The sequence below is a fragment of the Dreissena polymorpha genome, chromosome 6, assembly GCF_020536995.1.
Source record: "Dreissena polymorpha isolate Duluth1 chromosome 6, UMN_Dpol_1.0, whole genome shotgun sequence".
Lineage (NCBI taxonomy): Eukaryota > Metazoa > Mollusca > Bivalvia > Myida > Dreissenidae > Dreissena > Dreissena polymorpha.
In genome coordinates this window covers 41,257,897-41,274,453 of record NC_068360.1, presented here as the reverse complement: position 1 = coordinate 41,274,453, position 16,557 = coordinate 41,257,897, and the positions used below count along the sequence as shown (strand labels likewise).

The following is a 16,557-nucleotide window of genomic DNA, read 5'->3' as shown; positions in this document are numbered from 1 at the left end:
GAACAAGTGATTGTTTTTCTAGTTTTTGAAAATATCCGCGCCTTGAAACTTTGCAAAACCGGAAAAGAAAAATCGCGCTTTCTGCTCATGCAAAGATAATGACTTTCGAGAGGTTAAATGTGAACTTTTTTCTGATTGTCTAAAAGTATCCGGACTTAGACCCTATTCGGAGAAGCCCGACGCCGCTCTACCATTCTTATCTAGGGGATATAGGGGACCCTTCTGGTGAAACGTATGCAAAATACATGATAATAGTATTTGATTTAAATATAGATGAACATTTGAGATATATTACAATACAGTCAGAAAATGAGTTCATAATACGGGTCGCAATATTAAGTTTCATTAAATGGCTTCTGACAAAAACACACACCCCGCCACTATTTCGAATACTATTTAAACTTAAATTTTTACATGATCAAAACAAATATACGAGACCAAAATTGTATTAAATTCCCCGATACTTTTAACCCATGTTTCACTTAAATGAACTATATCAAATGACCTTAAAAATGATTTAAATTCTGCATTATCTACATGTTTACTTAAACCAGCAATATTCCAACGAACAAAACTAAAATTAAACTGGTTTTCATTGCTTTTTACAGAGACGTAGATAACAGAGAAAGCAGCCCGCCAAATATCAGCAAACTCTCGCACGTTGCGGGTCTCGGCGAGATAAGCGCTCAACTGTTAAACGGTTGCCACGGTAGTTAACACGCTTATCAACATTTCTGAAACACGCTTTCGCGTTTCAATTTGTGCGATTTGAAACAAATTAACTGTTATGTATTATTAAAAGGAGAATGTATGCGGTATTATCACACAATTGTCATGTGTCAATTAAAATAAACCACATGCCGCATTGTTGTATTTAGCGATTTAATTCGCCTCCAGTTTGAAAAAAACCCTGACTACCGGTATTTAAAAATGGCCTTTGAAATACGATAAATTCAAACAAAGAATCAATCAGAATCTTACGACAAACAAATAATAATTGGTTGGAGAGCATCTATTCTTGGTCTGCTCTAATCGACTGTTTGTGTTCATTGTTCTCTTTAATTACCGCTTAATTCAATGCACGATTTTACCATTTATAACATTACCACATTGAGTATATGTATAGAAATCTTCAGACCCGTATACTCAGCCATTCTCCGATATTAACACGTCTTAGACGGATTTTGTGTCATTGGATGACGAGGATTTAAATCTGGATTTACTTCTAGGTATACCGAATATGATGAACATTGTGGTGTGAATTTGTTCAGGACATTACTCAGTCAGTTGTGTATGAGTGCCCAGAATGCAAACGTTAATGAAAAGAACATATTATGGATTCCGTGTGTTGTAAAAAAGCATAATCTAAACTTGAAAAGTATTTTCTCTCATGTACATTATGATTAAGTGTGTCCCGGCTTCTACAGACGAGTCTATGCAACCATTTATGTGATACAGTCTCTTCATAAACCTCTGTAACTAGTAACAATTTTGTCTGTGCAATAAAAGAATGCATGAACGTAGTTTTTACAGTTTAATGATATTTCATACAAACTCCATAATTCATGAACAAATATCAATACACCTGGCATAACAAAAATTTAGCAATTCATAAATCATAACACATATTAAGCAAGTTGTTGATATTACAAATAACATATTGGAAGAAAACGGCTTATATTCTGCAGTTATGCAGGCAACAAACATGTTAGCATAAGAGCCATTACCGTATGAGGCAGGGTATTAATGTTTCTGAAGAAAAATCATAATCACATAAGAATTTTTCATCATGGACATTGGACTATAAATCTGACTAAGAGTGTTGACTTGTTTTTACCATAGCCATATATAGAAAAATGCTCCGCCGCCTGGCCATGTTTTTAAACCGACCGGAACCATTTTCAAACTTGTCCGAGATATCATTGGGACACATTGTTTCACCAAGTTTCATGAAGACGGGACAATAAAAGTGGCCTCTAGAGTGTTAAAAAGGTTTTTAATTGTCCATATATAGCCATATCAAGAAAAATGACCCACCCCCTGGTGCCAATGTTTTTCAACCAACTGGAACCAATTTTGAACTTGCCCAAAATATCATTGGGCCATATCTTCTGACCAAGTTTCATGATACTTGTCCAAGATATCATTGGGACAGCTGTTTTGACAAAATTTCATTAAGATTGGACAATTAACGTGGCCTCTAGAGTGTGAACAAGGCAAATGTTGACGCCGCACAACACACACCACACGACGGACAAAAGGCGATCACTAAAGCTCACCAATAGAACATTGTTCTCAGGTGAGCTTAAGGGCAAAAAGATAATCACTAGAAATTGTGTTCCACAAAAAATGGTCCTGGGCAAGTTCCTAACCATGAACGTACACAGTAGTGTGTCCTGCTTCATACTTTCATACTTAAATGTTTTGCCATTGCTTTGATCTAAGTGTAAACAGAGCATATCCATGTCTCTTGCTTGCATATTGACAATATGTGGCTTTGGATCACTTCGTTCAGTATTAACACTCAACCCTGATAGGCACAGTCAGTGATCTCAACTTGACAGTCTCCAACGGCAGCTGAGTCTGAATCTGTTGTTGACGATGACTAACCACACTGAGTTGCTTTGTCTTCATACAATGCGGTGTTGAGAGAAGTTTCATCCTCAGTTCTCAGTTATGGATTCATCCTCATCGAGCAGGAAACCATCGTCAAGTGCTGTTGGGGATGATTCACCAAGTAAATGTCAAGATCGCTTGTGCTGCTTCTGCACCCCATAACTGAGTCGCTCCCTCCCATAGCTGTTCTGTTATATTGAGGGAAAGTGTACTGTGGGCCCTCTCACGAAAAAAAAAAGCAGTGGGCCCATTTAAAAAAAATCATAATTCGACAGCAAAGTGGGGGAAGGGGCCGGGCCCCTGGGCCCAGGTACGGGCCTGTCAAAGCTGCCTTTCTGAAATCAATTATGTGAACCGCTCGGGTGTGAATGAGCAAAATATTATATCCGTTTAAAGGGGATTTTTCCCCGATAAGTGGACAGAAGGGGTAATAATCCCTTTGCATAAAAAGGGTGCTGTTAGTGATGTAAATAATTATAGAGGGATTACTTTAGTAAGTTGCTTTTCAAAATTATTTACCACGATTTTAAACAAGCGCATTGAAACGTTTTGCAATGAAAACACTGTTATTTCGGATGCGCAGTTCGGATTTAGGAAAGGCTATTCAACTGTTGATGCTATTTACATTTTGATGTCGATTGTACAAAACTATTTGAATGAAAATAAACGTTTGTATGTTATATACGTAGATATGTTAAAATGTGTTGATAGTATATACCGCTATGCATTATATTTGAACATGTTAAAGTCTGGTATAAAAGGTAAATTGCTTAGAATAGTGAAGGATATGTATGCAAATGTTAAGTCACGTGTTAAATCATGTTCATCTTATTCAGCTTATTTTAGTTATGCTGTTGGACTGAGGCAAGGGGAGGTAATGTCCCCGATTTTGTTTTCTTATTTGTTGAGGATCTTGAACTTTACCTTCAAGGCAACATTAACTCTGGTTTGAATATAGATGATATGATGTTAATTTTATTATTATTTGATGATAACATTGCTATTTTAGGCAAGTCCCCTGTCGAAGTCCAAACACACTTAGACAATTTATATTTATATTGCAATTCTTGGGGGCTAAACGTTAACACTGCGAAAACGAAGATTATGGTCGTTGGGAAGAGGGGGGGGGGGGGGGGGTTACAACAAAACGAAAAATGGACATACAATGGTAATGATATTGAAGTGGTTGATTACTTTAACTATTTTGGAACGGGTTTGTATTATACGGGAAATTTTAAATTAAAACAGGAACATTTGGTTGGAAAGGCCCTTAAGGTAATGAATACATTATTGTTTAAATGCCATGATTTTGACATCAAACCAAAAATATTTTGTCAGTTGTTCGACTCTTTTGGTTGGCTCCATATTAAGCTATGCTTCAGAAATATGGGGTCACAAAGTCAGAAGATTTTGAACGCATACATTTAAAATTTTGCAAACGATTATTACAGGTTAAAATAAAAACATGTACTGTAGTTATTTATGGAGAATTGGGTAGATATCCATTGTATGTAAACAGGTTTGTTAAGATTATTAAATATTGGTTTAAAGTTCTTAACAATGATAATATCATAATGCACACTGTGTACAAACAAGCCTTGAACATTGTGTCACACCGGTCTTACTGACAATAACGTAGTGACGTCACCATCTATGTATAGAATGAGCCTTGAGCGACTGTAATAAAGGTTATACAAACTGGGTCTCAAATGTCAAGAACATGTTAAATAATTTTGGATTTGGTTATGTTTTTGAAAATCCAAACGTTGTACAGGTTAATAGTTTTATTAGCGAGTTCAAATGTAGACTTGTTGACAATTTTAAACAAGAATGGTACGGTAAAATGAATAATAGTACTGTATTAGATAATTATAACGTTTTTAAAAGCTGTTTGGAAAATGAAACATATTTAGATTAACTTTCTAGACGACTACGACTATTTTTTGTAAGATTAAGAGTCTCTGCACATCCTTTGAGAATCCAAACTGGGAGATAAGCCCAAAATAATATACCACGAAATGAACGTTATTGTTTATGTTGTAATGACTTGGATTTAGAAGATGAATACCATTTTATATGTATATGCCGATGTTACACGGATTAAAGGAAAAAATATATATGCCGTAAATTTTATATAAACCCATCTGAATATAAATTCCACAAGTTATAGTTTCATGTGACAAATCAGTTATTTCAAATGTATGTAAGTATATGAAGGAAGCTCTTGCTATAAGAAATACAATTCTAAATAATGTTGTTTAAAAATATTCATAACCGCTTTGATGGAATTGACATATTCTTGCAATTGATTATGTTTATTTAATTTTGTATTCTTAAATGACAATTTATGTTATGTTTAAACAATTCATAACCGCTTTGATGGAATTTACGTATTCTTGCAATTTATTGTGTTTATTTATAAACACCGCTTTGGTGGAATTAACGTATTCTTGCGATTGATTGTGTTCATTTATACATGTATTTGTATTCTTAAATGACCATTTATGTTATGTTATGTTTAAAAAATGTCATTACCGCTTTGATGGAATGTACGTATACTTGCAATTTATTGTGTTCATATATATTTTTATGCTTAAATGACCATTGATGTTATGTTATGTTAAAAAAAAATCATTACCGCTTTGATAGAATTTACGTATTCTTGAAATTAATTGTGTTTATTTATATTTGTTTTTTTAAATGACCATTTATGGCAATCTCACATAAACAGTGTATGTCGTAAACTTAACTTTAAACTGGCCTTATTAAAACAAATTAACTATTTTGTTAACTATGAAACAAAAAAACTATTTTACAACTCATATATATTAACGACTATGGATTATTGTTGCGCATTATGGTGTTCAGCAACACAGTCACACTTACGTAAAATACATTCGATACAAAAACGAACTGCTAAAATAATACTGAATAAACCATATTCAACTCCTTCAGCTCCCTTATTCAAAGAACTTGGTTGGTTGACATTCAATAACAGATGTACTTTCCTAACTGGATCTATTGTTCATAAGTTTGTAATAGGCGCAATGCCCTCTTATTTCAATAATGTTATACATATCTCAAATAACAATGTGTACGCTCTTAGATCCATCACACACACTGATATATCATCTATTCCGTTTAAAACAAATTATGGAAAACGAGCGTTTTCGTTTCGGTCACGAACCATATGGAATTCAATTCCAATTAGCATCCGACAAGTGTCTTCGAATACAACATTCAAAATAAAATTTAAAGAATACCTACAAACACATCATTGATATATATGTATGCTCATTTGTTAATTTTTCTATGTGAATACTTTGTTGTGATGTGTCTGATGTGATTTATTTGGACGATTAATTTTTGAAAGATTGATTTTTGTATCATATTTTGCATATTTTGTATTATCATAATCATCATCGTCATCATTATCATCGTCGTCGTTGTCTTCGTCGTCGTCGACGTCGTCGGAATTGATAAGGAAGTTATTATAACATTTAACTGTATAGTTCATTTTTTTTCCCCTTGTATGTTCGTATGCATGTTTCAAAATATATACTTGTGTTTTGTTACTGAAGACCACATTGTAAAAAAGAAATTATTTCTTAATGTGAATTCTTCATGAAATAAAGTTATTATTATTATTATTATTATTATTATTATTATGTTATGCAATGTAATTTTGTTATACCTATTTACGTGACAGAGAATAATGTGTATATTTGTGTATTAAGACGATGTACTTATGTATAAGTCTGAATAAACTGTCTGTCTATCTGTCTGTCTGTCTGGTATAAAGATACTCGGTGTTACAATCATACGTTTCTCGGGTGAACTCATGAATGGCAACGTTCTTAAGACTCGAAAAATTGTCTTCCTAACAGACAATTCTGACAAGATAATTCTGAGCAGAGAAGCATGTTCCGCATTTGGTTTAATTATATAGTCGTTCCCAAAGATTGGTCAGACAATAAACAACGCGAGTTTATTTAAAAACTTAAAAGACACCTCAAGTCAAGATGTAAAACCTTCAGTGGACAGTGATGCCGCGGTCTTCTAACAACTAATTTTTGGTGGATTATAAGACTGATTTCAGTGTGAATCTGGTAGTTTTAAATACTATTCACCTTAAGCTTGTATTTACACTACAATTAGTTTACAAAACAAGCCAGAATAATCTAAAATACCGGGAAATGTCATTCTGAATTTGAAAACACTCGAGCACATGGTATGTTACTAAAAATAGAAATAACATCATATGACCGTGAAATCTCGGGAGATTCGCATTTCAAAAAAGTCTGTCACGTCGCTGTTTTTCTCGATATGTAAAGAGAAGACTAGATAAATTTTAAATGTTTAATATAGTATTTTGTGAAAGAATATATCAGTTAAATGTGAAAAATGTCAATCTATCCATCAAGTGGTTGATTTGGGCCAATAACTGCATTTAAAAGCTGTTTTGGACCGGTCTTTGTTTACTGTCAACTTTTCGGGAATTTCTGGTTGACTTTCCTAATGGGGTTGGTCCATAACTATAAAGTCGCGCCTGTCAAAAATCATAAAAAGCGACATTTAAAGTTATGGTAGCCAAAACAAATGAATTACGTGCAATCTTAAAATGTTTCAAGTTCCTTCCTTTAAACAAATATTTATCACCAATATGTCAAGTCTAAATTGAGATCAAAATCTAATTTACTTTATTTAATATTGTTTTGATAAATTATCATCAAAGATCGTGAAACCTTAGTCTTATTTGTTCCCTTCTGTATTTATATTGACTGTGCAATAGCTGCGTTTTCCCAATATGTCAATATTGTCTGCGCAAAAAGGTGCGTTTACACCCACCTATCACGCTCACCATTCTGTTAAATTGCATGAATGAAAAGTTGTCATACATAACATTCATTACGGAGAGTTCATCCCTTTTTGAAAAAATATTTTGAAATTGTTTGATATAGTGCAAACAGTGCACGAACGTTATACACCTTAAATATAGTGATATTTAGCCCATCAAGTAATGCTTTGAGCCGATCCCTGCACTGAATCTCGCGAGAATTCAAGTGTTGTCAAAAGTCGGATAAGTTTCCAAACTATGGTTTCTTGTGACTGATAATTGGCCATTTCCGGATAATAAGTTCGACTGTCATTTAGTAAGTAGCACTTGAATTCAATGAATAATCAGCTACGATTTATATGAATGGCTGTGTCGTGCGAAATGTCTTCAAATATCGTACCAAAGTTTTTCTTTTTCGTCTAGGTCAGTTAGACGCTTATTGAAGTCTGCGAGTCTGATATTCTGAGAAAGCTCAGATATGAGTCATCCGCAGTTTTTTGTTCATAGTGCTTTATGAATAATCGGCATTTGTAATGCCGATCAATAGAAAAAAGTTCACATGCCAAGCTCTTTCTGTTGAAATATTGTCCAGTCACGTTTTGTAGTAGAACTACACTTGTGACATTATGCACACTGAAGAATGTGGGATGGACTTGTATATTCTAACAAAGCTTTACTTGTCTTAAGTCAAGGACTTAATTGCTGATCCTTTAACATAAGCCATACACATCTATGAAAGTTCAATACTTTCAGTTTTACCCATATTAATAATACATGTATTACATTAGAACAGAGTCACCAGATTCAATGCTTATAAACTTTATAATAAAGCTACAAAACACTTTGTGAATGTGATTAAATGTCAGTACCGCTGGATACCAAACAGGTTTGTACAAAAGTTTGTAATCAAAACAATTTCCTACAATATAACCTGTAATAATAATAGTTAATAAACAGGGGTACCCAATAAACAGTCCCTTATTGTAAGTAATAAAACTTGTTTTAATTATCATTAATTATTTAATAAAAAATAGGTTGTACATTGGGTAAACTGATCGTGAGTCGGACACTTTTCTTTCTATGCACAGCCTTCATTTCTTTATATCGTAACAGATCATTATGATCGACTGGCACCCGAATGCATACGTCTTACACTGTTTTGACACAAATTGGGCCGGGATATAGCTGTATTTAATGCAAAACACATCATAAAACTGGGACCGGTTAATTCAATAGCGACTCTGACGATTTTGATCCTTAGTCGGACAAACTGATATAGAGTCTGACAGTGTTAATTTTCACTAATTTGAAGGAATCAGCGTCTGTTAGGGATAAATACACCAGTATTGATCAGCCGGTGAAACACTATATTGACCTTCTAGATCTAAAGGGATGAGCCTCCAGCTTGTAACAAGCTTGAGATTAATGAATTTCGATCGACATTTGCTGTATGCTGTTATTTAACTCTCAGTTACCAAGTCTGATAAGAATCAACAGGCCGCATATAGTTCAATTGAAAAATCATGGGGGTCTTACACTCAACAAAATAGGTTAAACTAATCAAAACATTATTTTTATGTTATAAATGTTATATTTGCGCAACACGTTGGATGTAATCACTTTAAGCCTCGTAACAAAGGTTTGCAATCAAAACATTTGTTAACATCATTAAGTTTACTGAAAGTCCAAAACGTCGTAGAACTATAAGACAATTAATACATAAAACTAACATGATTCATTCACTTTTGAGAAAAGAAACTTTACTCAAAGCTAAGCGTTATGATTAACTTGTGTTTGTATTACCCCTCTATTTACGAAACCGTTTCATTATAGATTAGCATTGAGCTCTTTTGGAATCTTTGCCTTTTGAGCTTTTTTTTGGCATATTCTGTTTTAAGCTTTTTTGTTTTTCTCTTGCTATCTTTCTTTGTTCTTTCTCATAATTTTTCTTTTCTTCACTTTGTGCAATCTTTTCATTGTACAATTCGTCAGCCGTAATAGCAAAGAATCTATTAGAAGAATGTGATTTTCGCTTAATTGGAAAAGCATTGATTGGTTTCGGTAAAGGAAACATGTCATTGGCGATTTTCTTTGCAGAAACTTTCGCTGGTGTTGATGACTTTTGTTTATACATTTGCCACGTTTGAAACACTTTATCATCAAGCTTTATACCGCTTAGAAGTGCAGCACAGTACATAGCAATCTGTGTAGAGGTTAGTGTGGACTCGATAATCTACAGTGTGGCTGTGGAGGGCTACTCTCAACGGACATAAGGTTACCAAAGGGGTCAACACTAATGGGTAAGTCAATTACACTTTCACTTGCGGATAGAGGTATTGACAACTCTATAGACATGACATTATCCATACTAACGTTGAGATCTGATTCATACGAACAGACAGAGGTCATCAACGGATCACTTTGGGTACCCATGTCTGTCAGAACAGTCTGTGTTTCGTGTGTTGTGGTTGTCTGTGTCACATTAGACAGGTCTGTCTGTGTCACATTGGACGGGTTTATATGTGTCACATTGGACGGTTTTCCATGTACCACGCTGGTCGCATCTGTCGGTACTGTCTGTGTCGTGTCAGCAGCATTTGAACTGGAGGACACTGGGAGTACCACATGGGAATCAACATTATAATCCGTGAGTGCCCCTGCTGGTTTGTATGCGCTATCTGGTATTAACAGTCTATTATGTAAAGTTGGAATACAACATTAATTATAGAATGGACTGTTTCAGCTTCATTTGCTTAGTTTTGACCATGCAAATGTCAGTGGTCATAAAAACAAAGTTTACAGCCATAAATTATAGAGTTATCAATTAAAAAAAAATGTACCTTTGCTCATGCACCACATGGGCAAACCCCCTTTGCTCATACACCGCATGGGCAAACCCCATGTTTGCTCATGCACCGCATGTGCAAACCCCCTTTGCTCATGCACCGCATCGGCAAACCCTCTTTGCTCATACACATGCGATGGATGAGCAAAGGGCGTTTGACCATGCTGTGTATGAGCAAAGGGGGCTTGCCCATACGGTGCTTAAACAGTCCATTATAGAATTAATGTTGAATTCCAACTTTACATAATAGACTGTTTATTGCATTTTGGTCGAACGGGTAAATTCCTGTTGCACGAAAACCATTTGTTATGTTTGATTTCTTAATTGAAGATTCCCATGCTTTGCCAAATACTCTTAAGATATTATCATGGGTAGGTGGAACACCGGTCTCTGTTATAAACCTGTCTACATGCACGCTCCAGCTTGTTTTCAATGCCTTGAACACGGAACGGTCAACCGACTGAGTCCAATGACTGGTGTGGCTTGGAAGCTCGCCCAAGATGATGTCGTTCTGCTTGGCAAACGTCAAAAGCTCAACGTTGTTATGAGACCTGGAGTAAAAATTAAATGCAGTTCCCACTCAAATATGTCAAATAAAAGTGTGTCACTTGTCGTAATTTACTAGCATCGGATTACAGTGGCATCGAGTAGACATATCGGTAGTGAAACAAGATAGTAGAAATCGGCTGCATTTATATAACTCATGTACTTGAATGTGTTTGAACTAAATTAAACTAACAATTGGGAAACGACATACTTATATAATAAGAATAAAAGATTTTGAATAAATTTATTAAGTTTACCGCAAGTTACGCTCGATTGGTCATTGTCGGCTCAGGTCGTACTTAAATGTACCCCGGGTACTCTTAAGTATACTTAAATGTAACCAGGGTACGCTAAATATACTAAAACAAACAAAAAGTATATTTTCCGTATCCGGGAAATATTTAAGTATACTCAAGAGTACCCAAGGGTACATTTAAGTAGTACTCGAGCTGACAATGACCAATCGAGCGCCAGTCACCAATAAGTGCAATCAATCTGTCATAGTACCTGTGCCTGTCATAAATTAGAATCTGTGGACGGTCATCCACAATGTTTGGTAAAAAAGTTTTTTTTCAAACCAAAGTTTACAAATGCCGTCCTTTGTCCATCCTGAGTCGCTAACGGAGAACTGTGCACCGTATAAGGTGGAGCCATCCGCAAGACACGAATTAGTGTCAAACCTGTGTAATTTCTTAGTCGTTTTTCGAGGGATAATTTAATGCAGTGCAATTTTCTGGCCCAATGCATTGCCACATGCAATAACCGTTATTGCTTCCCTGGAGAGACTCACCTTCCCGTGCACCGTTTTGGCGCATTTACTTGCTATTACCTTAGGAGGTTTGTGGCACATGGTTATGCCCATCTCATCCATGTTCCAGATTCGATTTGGGCTGTGATGGAAATCGTGCTTGTCGAAAATGGACTTCATCTCCTGAAAGTACATGGAAATGCTTTCTTTCGTCATCGCGTTGTGGCGATTTACGGCTGTTGCCTCAGCACATTGCAAAGAAAAGCTTTGGTAGCGCTGCTTTAAACGGAGTCTCCTTGCGGAAGGGCTTTCCTTTTTCTTTGTGAATATGTCCACGAACCTAAAAAAGGTATTTTTCGTGAAGCCTTTGCTCATTTCGGCTCTGTCGCAATTCCAATGAGCTGTTTTTGGTCCTCCAGGCATAACTGGATCTCATTCCCCCATGATTTTCCCGCCTCAACTCTTCCTGTCAGCCGGTCGGAGAGGGTAGATTTAAGCACACTGTACTTTTCAGCCGCCTTCCTAACGGTAACGCCATTCTCCACGTCTTTCACCGCCATAGCCATCGCTTCTTTGTTCCACTTTTTCATATCTAAATAAGGGGAATGTGAATAAATAAAAGTATATCCGTTTATTGTTAGGACTACAGATCAACTTTACAAGAAATATCAAAGGGGCAAGTAGGCAAGAACAAGATACAATATTAACATCAATTTTTAAGCGTATGAAAATGATTCGCTCTATGAGAAAGCTGGGCTTAAAGCATCGGCGTAAAATTTGATTGCGGATCACGGTGTCCAAGACTATACAGTTAGACATGTTTGTTTTTTAGTAATGTATTGAAAAATTGTGTATCCTGAAAATGTTTCCTTTGAGAATCTTAATAACATGAAGTAAAAGGAACGATTCCTGTTATTTAGATTCTTAAAGCGAGCAAGCAAATATGTCCCTAAATAATATTTTGAAAAAGGCTGTAGCCGAAACGTTTGAATGAGTTATTTTATTGTTTAAACATTTAATAGTTGAGGAAAATAATGTGTGCATAATTGATTTTGGGACATTTTACGAACATCCATGATGACCATCAAACCCAGCTTTCTTGAAAAGCCACTCATTTATACAATAAAATCTTGTCAGAACAGGCTGTCAATGCACCGGGAGTTCACATTGTTAAAACACTTTCAAACTGTAGCCGTTCAGACACTGGCGGACATCGACGACATGCTCGTCATCACACTTGAAACCAATGTTGCATATTTGCATAGGTCCCTTGAGTCGATTGAATTTGGATGCAGCTAGTTTTGCTTTAAGATGGCATTTGCCTGTTATATGTCGATACACATTTTTTAAACGGACTGCATCCTCCCTTGGAAGGTAGCCGACTTTGTGCCTCATTTCTGTGTCACTAAACACAGCAATAGAGTTTTTGTCATAAGGATTGTCATGCTCCTGACCGCAATAGTGGATGACATCGACCTCGAGTTCACGGCGACCCCAGTGATGCATTCCAACAATGTAAACTCCCTGTACAACAACATTCTTCATCCTAGTAAAATGAATTTTCAATATGTCACTCCACATTATACTACATTAATAAGAAACATGTTAAAGGGGCCGTCCAACAGAGTTTGGCATGTATTCAAGCTTGTCATTAAATGCTTTAAATGCTTTATATTGATAAATTTAAACATTTGAACTATAATTATCCAGTAAAAAAACAAGAATACAATTTAGAAAAAAAGAAAAAAAGGGACCCTCAACAGGGCTCAAACCACTGACCCCTGGATTCCTTGAGTAAAAATTCTCCCACCTAGACCACTCGACCATCCAGGCTCATATTCAGAGTGGATGTATTGTTCAGCTATATAAGCAATCCTCGTAGTTTTCCAAAATATCGAATCGCGTCGATACGACGCTTTATCTGTTGGACGGCCCCTTTAAGTAAGGCAGGATTATAGGAGTACATTTTCCTCCTTTCAGTTATTTTTTGGGTGATCGAGATTCAGACTGTCCGACTTACGATCATAATTCAGAATTTTGGTGTCCCACTTAATATCAAACTAGAAATGGCGCGGCAGAGGCCGACGCGTATCCCCACGCCGAATGTTTGACCTAGGTGTGCCCCAGGGTTGGTAATGGGGCCATGCATAGCTGAGATTGACCGTATTGTCATAAGAGAAGTTCATCATCAATTAGAAGTGATTTGGTGTAGAAATGAAGAAGTTATAGTAAAAGGCAATTTTGGGTGGGTGTGACATATGTGGGCAGGGCGCCCCAGGGTTGGTAATTGTGCCATGCATAGTTGAGATTGACCGTATTGTCATAAGAGAAGTTCAGTATCAATTTGAAGTGAATCGGTGTAGAAATGAAGAAATTATAGTAAAAGGCAATTTAGGGCGGGTGTGGTCTATGTGGGCGGGGCCCCAGGGTTGGTAATGGGGCCATGCATAGTTGAGATTGACCGTATTGTCATAAGAGAGGTTCTGTATCAATTTGAAGTGAATCGGTGTAGAAATGAAGAAATTATAGTAAAAGGCAATTTTGGGTGGGTGTGGTCTATGTGGGCGGGGCGCCCCAGGGTTGGTAATGGGGCCATGCATAGTTGAGATTGACTGTATTGTCATAAGAGAAGTTCAATATCAATTTGAAGTGAATCGGTGTAGAAATGAAGAAATTATAGTAAAGGCAATTTTGGGTGGGTGTGGTCTATGTGGGCGGGGCCCCAGGGTTGGTTATGGGGCCATGCATAGTTGAGATTGACCCTAATGTCATAAGAGAAGTTCAGTATCAATTTGAAGTGAATCCGTGTAGAAATGAAAAAATTATAGTAAATGGAATTTTTTGGTGGGTGTGGCCTATGTGGGGGGGCGCCCCAGGGTTGGGATTGGGGCCATGCATAGTTGAGATTGACCCTAATGTCATAACAAAAGTTCAGTATCAATTTGAAGTGAATCCGTGTAGAAATGAAAAAATTATAGTAAATGGAAATTTTTGGTGGGTGTGGCCTATGTGGGCGGGGCGCCCCAGGGTTGGGAATGGGGCCATGCATGGTTGAGATTGACCGTATTGTCATAAGAGAGGTCCAGTATCAATTTGAAGTGAATCGGTGTAGAAATAAAGAAGTAAATGTAAAATAACCTAAAAAAATGAGTGATAATTTCTGACGCGGCCCCACCCCAACCGCTATAACTTTTGACCCAGGGGTCAGATCAAAATTCCAAATAGTGCAGGGTCGCACATATGCTCATAGCTACCATGTGTGTAAGTTTCAAGGTTCTATTGCTTTTAGTGTAGGAGGAGATAGTGGCCAGGACGGACAGACAGACAGACGGACGGACGGCGGAGATAACCACAATATCCCCACCTTTTTTTCAAAAAGCGTGGGGATAATAAAAAGGCTCATATTTTTAATGTTTTGTTGTATACAAACCTGTTTTTCATGATGCAATATATGTTAAAATCAAAGTAAAAAACTTCAAAGGTTTGATCTGTACACCTTATGAAAACTTTACCTGCGTTTTCGCTGAGATTTCAATCCCGTAAGTAAAACAAAACTCGCTTTTCTCGTCGCTTTTCTTTTTCAAATTTTACTGCGTTATACTATTTATGGGAGACGACCTTGCAAAGACCGGATTTACATCACGATTTAACGAACGGTAACTCTTGAGATAGAAAGGTTCAAAGTACGGAAAGTGATCGAAATTTAACAGGATTTGTGTACATTGCATTGTTATATATATGAGGTCAAAAATGTCCGACTCTAGATCGCGTCCGACTTACGATCAGTTTACCCTACATATTTGGTTATAGATAAATTGTACTTTGCGCTGTGTGAATACATTGTCATCACTTACAAATTTTAATCAAAAGGTTTATTACTGAATCTTAATATGGCATCAATAGCATTTGTTCAAGGCCATTTATGACGGGCGCCACCTCTTTTTTGAGATGCATTAATAAATGAGCCAATGCTACTTCCAAAGTGGCGCTTAATTAGGCCCGTATGTTTTGAAATTTAACTGATAATTTTACAAGGCGATCAGGTTTTATATGGTTTTTAACATAATCAAGTATTATTGTTAAAAATCGGCTAATGTAGTGCATTTCAGCGAAGATAAATTCATACAAAAATGTACAATCAACAAAACGTTGCAAATTTCTGCCATCTTGAAATATTTTAAGTGATTGATTAGCAAAGTAAAGCACTGCAATACCATATTGTTAAGCAATTTGTGAACTAAATTATATATTGATGACATATCTGTTAGGTAACTGGTTTTCATTGTATGCAGTCACAGCAATAGAATTTTGTTTTAACCTGAAATTGACACTGGGGGAGGGGGGTAGGGGTTGCTGCTCAGCCCTTTATCCCCTAATATTGCCCCAGACCTCTGACCAATTTTCCGGAAATCATTTGGGACAATTGACACCCCTATATGGTGTAAATTTTCAGCTAGTAGAAAAGCACTCCAAATTTTTTAATAAATTGGGCGGAGCTACAGCTCTGTTTACACTACAGTGTGGTTATACAATGACATCATAATATGCATATTTAATGATATACATATATAGCAGAACAGTAAAAAAGTGCAGTTGGGAGTCAAATGAAAGTGTTTTTCATAAAAAACATTAAATGACATATGGTCTAAAGATTAAAAGTAGAATTCTGCAAAAACGAAAAAGTAGTCCTGAACATCTTCAATGTCATTAATTTGATGAAAGATCATTATTTGTTTTCTAGTTGTTAAAATATGATAAAAGATGCAGGCTAAAATATTATTTTAACTTAAACAGGTGATGAGGAATTCAATTTTTTTATAACATAACTTCACTTTTTTTAGAATTTGAAAAAAAGAAACTTAAATTTAAAGTACACAATATAAGGATTAAGAAAAGGAATGTCTAATTCAAATACTTCTTGGTTGATTTATATTTGTTGAGATTTCTTACACGTATGATTAAGTT

General features: G+C 36.0%; 1 protein-coding gene across 1 annotated transcript in view; it reads left to right on the top strand.

The window, feature by feature from the left end:
* Positions 1-7,644: 7,644 nt before the first annotated feature.
* The window catches only part of LOC127834961 (serine/threonine-protein kinase PAK 1-like), a 49,697-nt gene continuing 40,784 nt past the window's right edge, over positions 7,645-16,557 (top strand). Inside the window, exon 1 of the mRNA XM_052361115.1 lies at positions 7,645-7,769. The gene's annotated coding sequence lies outside the window, so the exon portion shown is untranslated. The remainder of the gene's footprint in view (positions 7,770-16,557) is intronic.